Source organism: Ailuropoda melanoleuca, chromosome 17 (genome assembly GCF_002007445.2).
Source record: "Ailuropoda melanoleuca isolate Jingjing chromosome 17, ASM200744v2, whole genome shotgun sequence".
Lineage (NCBI taxonomy): Eukaryota > Metazoa > Chordata > Mammalia > Carnivora > Ursidae > Ailuropoda > Ailuropoda melanoleuca.
This window is the reverse complement of record NC_048234.1, coordinates 29,681,873-29,685,927: the sequence shown is the minus strand read 5'-3', so window position 1 is coordinate 29,685,927 and position 4,055 is coordinate 29,681,873. Positions and strand designations below refer to the sequence as shown.

The 4,055-nt window shown below is 41.2% G+C and overlaps 1 long non-coding RNA gene across 1 annotated transcript in view; it reads right to left on the bottom strand.

Annotated features, from left to right (window-relative positions):
- The window catches only part of LOC117796969, a 119,822-nt gene that overhangs the window by 54,609 nt on the left and 61,158 nt on the right, over positions 1–4,055 (bottom strand). The gene's annotated exons all lie outside the window — the stretch shown is intronic.

Genomic DNA, 4,055 nt, shown 5'->3' with positions numbered 1-4,055 from the left:
CTGAGCTTGACCACGGAAGCCAAATATTTTTTAAACTTTTGTTTGCCACTGCCGCAATTGCCTCATTTTGTAGTGATCTGGGTCCCTGGGTAAACAAACTCCTTAGGAGGCAAGGAAAAGGACTTGCTGTAAAAGCACAATGAGANTTAAAATATTTTTTAAACTTTTGTTTGCCACTGCCACAATTGCCTCATTTTGTAGTGATCTGGGTCCCTGGGTAAACAAACTCCTTAGGAGGCAAGGAAAAGGACTTGCTGTAAAAGCACAATGAGAATAAAAACAAACAGAATCTAGATTTTGTTTCTGAACTTGAAGTTTCTGCTTTGATAATGCAAACCAAGCAATCAACTTTAAAGTCCTCTGAAAAATCCTCGCAGGTAAAGGCCCCACACTCTTCAAACTTCCAAATCTTTCTTCAGGACTTGGTTATTCCCCTTCCTGGTAAGGAGGTTATTTTCAGAGTGGGCGAAGGAGTCAAGAGATAGGTCATTTGTTTCCTCTTCTTATTAAAGAGTCTGTTATGATCGTGGCTGTGAAACTTTTTTTTTTTTTGTAAGATTTATTTGAAAGAGAGAGATAGCCAGTGAGAGAGGGAACACAAGTAGGGGGAGTGGGAGAGGAAGAAGCAGGCTCCCAGCCAAGCAGGGAGCCTGATGTGGGGCTCGATCCCAGGACNGTAAGATTTATTTGAAAGAGAGAGATAGCCAGTGAGAGAGGGAACACAAGCAAGGGGAGTGGGAGAGGAAGAAGCAGGCTCCCAGCCAAGCAGGGAGCCTGATGTGGGGCTCGATCCCAGGACCCTGGGATCATGCCCTGGGCGGAAAGCAGACATTTAACAACTGAGCCACCCAGGCGCCCCATGAAACATTTTTGAATCCAGATCTTCTACCAGTCTTCTAGAAACGCCAGGTTATGGGTGGGTGGTGCATTCATTAAGCTTCCCACTGGAGAAATGAAGCTGTTTCAAAGTCCCTTCAGAGGGAGTTACTCTTCTAAGTGCTGGATTGAAGGTCTGGCAGATAGGATTTTGTGTTTCTCAGAGCAAATAAAAATAAAATTTCAGTCTCCCAACAAAAAGAAATCCTTGAACCACATATCGTTCCCCTTTAAGCAGGCAGTCTGTGTGAAATGTTTTATTGTAAAATAAATCAATAAATGCCTTGAGGCAACCAAAGTAGTGTATATGCTTACAGAATTCCCTCTAGCTTTGAAACCTTTTTTTTAATATAATTATCTTTAAAAATCAAACAAAAGAATCTCTGGTGTACTATTAAACACACCAACAGATCCAAAATAAATAACTGAAAGGATGGCCTAATTTCAATAGTCCGTAGGATGAGATAGTGGCTCAAATTCATTTCTAACCAGGATGGTTTTTGTTAACCCACAAAACCCTGGTTAATCTCAGTGGGAATCTCTTTTTAAGTTGGCAAGTCTAATGTGCATGAAGTTTAACTTGAAGGTGTTAGTTAAAGACTCTTGGATATAGAGTTGTCTATGTAAGTATTATCATCATATCCCTGCCCACAGATTTGTACAGACAAACAGGGCTTTTAGATTTGGTTAGATGTAGAGGGAAGGGGTAGAAGGGAGAAAGGAGGAAGAAAGGGAAGAGAGTGGAAATAAATAGAAGAAAGGTGCCCTGTGCAAAAGTTTTGGGCTTAAGGGTATAAGGAAACACATACCATACACTTTAGAAGACTACATGTACAGCCTTGTCTATTTCTCTCAGACTGGAAATATCTTCACCATCTTCAAAGTAGTGTCCAAATAGTTCTCAAGCTGTTTGGGACTGTCCTTGAATTTGCTGGTAGCTCAGAGCCTTGGCCACAGCAACTGGCTAAAAGCCTAGATAATTGATCCTATTCTCATTGCCTGAATGAAGTTAATAAAGTCTCTTACTCTAGATCCATGCAAGCGTTACTACCATTAAAATGCAAACCAGTGTCTGCAACTTGTAATCCACAAAACATTTAGACCCATGTGATGTGAATCAATTTTCTAGGGGGGGATAAAATTGCATGATCCATTAAGTTTCAAAATCTTGGGTTTCGACAAAATGCAAATCCAATCACATGACTCTTCATGAAGGAGACATTTATGCCAAGTTTTCCAAATGTTTTTGGGTGGAGAATGTCCATTCTGTCCCATGGAATGCACGTTAGGCCAGATTAGTCTAGACCAGTTCCTACTTCACCTCTTTCGTTGAACAGGGTCTATTCTTTTTCAGGGATAACCAGCAGGCTACAAAATGAAAAGACTCACTTTATTTTACTTAAAATCAGATGATTGGAGGAGAAGCAAAAGTCTATTTTTTAAATTATTTTAACGCTTTGATAACCACCCCCCCCCAAGTTCCAGAAGCTGAAATCATCCACACTGTAGCAGAAAAACCAGACCCTAGAAAGGTATCATGGCATAATATCAGAATAAACCGAGGCTCCAATCTGACCTTACTGACTATTTACTACATGGCCCCGGGCAAAGTCTGATCATCTCTGAGCTTCAAACTTTCCTCTTTAACATGATGCAAATTTCACAACATTTTATGAGGTTTAAATGAAATAGCACGTGGAAAAGCACCTTTCCCAGAGTTGGCCTTGGAGTTGATATACCATTAAAGCAAATCGTTTTCCCCCCTCAGCAAACATTCCACTCTTGCAGCCCAAAGTGAACACTGTAGGAACACTGATGAAGTAAATAAACATTATCCTTTAGCTAGAAAAAAAAAAAAAAAAGCAACTTTGAAAACTCCTCTTTGGCATTCTGGTCTGGGTGGAGCGCATACATGGGTTTGATCCCGCTCACAAATGATGAAGCCCCTGTGCTGTTCCTCCTGAGACTTCCTTCTGGAAAGGCCTCCTGTCAAGAAACATGGAGATCAATCTCGTCCCAAAGGTCAACATGTTTGTCACCTCCTGTCTAGACTCTTGCAATGCTCGCAACCTGGACTTCCCACAGGGAGCTGTCCAGTGACAGCAGATGACCCAGACGTGACAGCACGCCTGCTGGTTAGGTCAGCCCACGGCAAGCACAGACACCCAGGCAGACTTTCAGCCTTGGCTGCTGTTCTATGTCAAGTCCAATTTACGATCCAGGCTCTCAAATTAAATCAAGAGGCAGTGATGAGCCTGGCTTGCTGGAAGACTGTTCCGTTCTATACAGCTCACTGATAACCTGTTGGACATGGAGGTTTGGGGACACAGTATAGATATCTCTTCATTCTGTTCTCAGTTCAAATAACTGACCCCACGTGGGTTTCTAGTGAATGGTGTATATGTGCCAGAGCCAAGAGGAATTTACATGCAGTTCTGCTCCACCAGACCAGAGACTGATGTCCAGAACATCTCAAAGGATTAAAGAAGTAAACTGAGCACCAAGAAGTTTAAAAAAAAAAAAAAAAAAAAAAAAAAACCAGAAGTAGCTAAANAAATTAGTGTTCTTGCCCCCATCCCAGTTCTTTCCGCAAGTCACTGTCTTGAATTGATTAGAATTCAAAATACACTCCCACAAATCCAGAAGGTGCTACACAGAGACAATTTTCCGGTAGGGGTGGTATCACCAACGTTCTCAATCAGCTCCTTTTAGATCTGGTCTGTTCATTTATTTTTTTATTCAAATTCAATTAATTAACGTGTATTAGTTTCAGAGGTAGATATCAGTGATTCATCAGTCTTATATAATACCCAGTGCTCATTATATCATGTGCCCCCTTAATGTCCATCACCCAGTTACCCCATTCCCCCACCTCCTCCCCTCCAACAACCTTAAGTTTGTTTCCTAGAGTTAAAAGTCTCTTACAGTTTGTCTGCCTCTCAGATTTCATCTTGTTTAATTTTTTTCCCTCTCTTCCCCTATGATCCTCTGTTTTGTTCTTAAATTCCACATAGGATTGAGATCATATGATACCTGTCTTTCTCTGATTAACTTATTTCACTTAGCATAATACCCTCTAGTTCTATCCACATCATTGCAAATGGCAAGATTTCATTTTTCTGATGGCTGAGTAGTATTCCTGTGTGCGTGTGTGTGCGTGTGTGTGTGTGTGTGTGTGT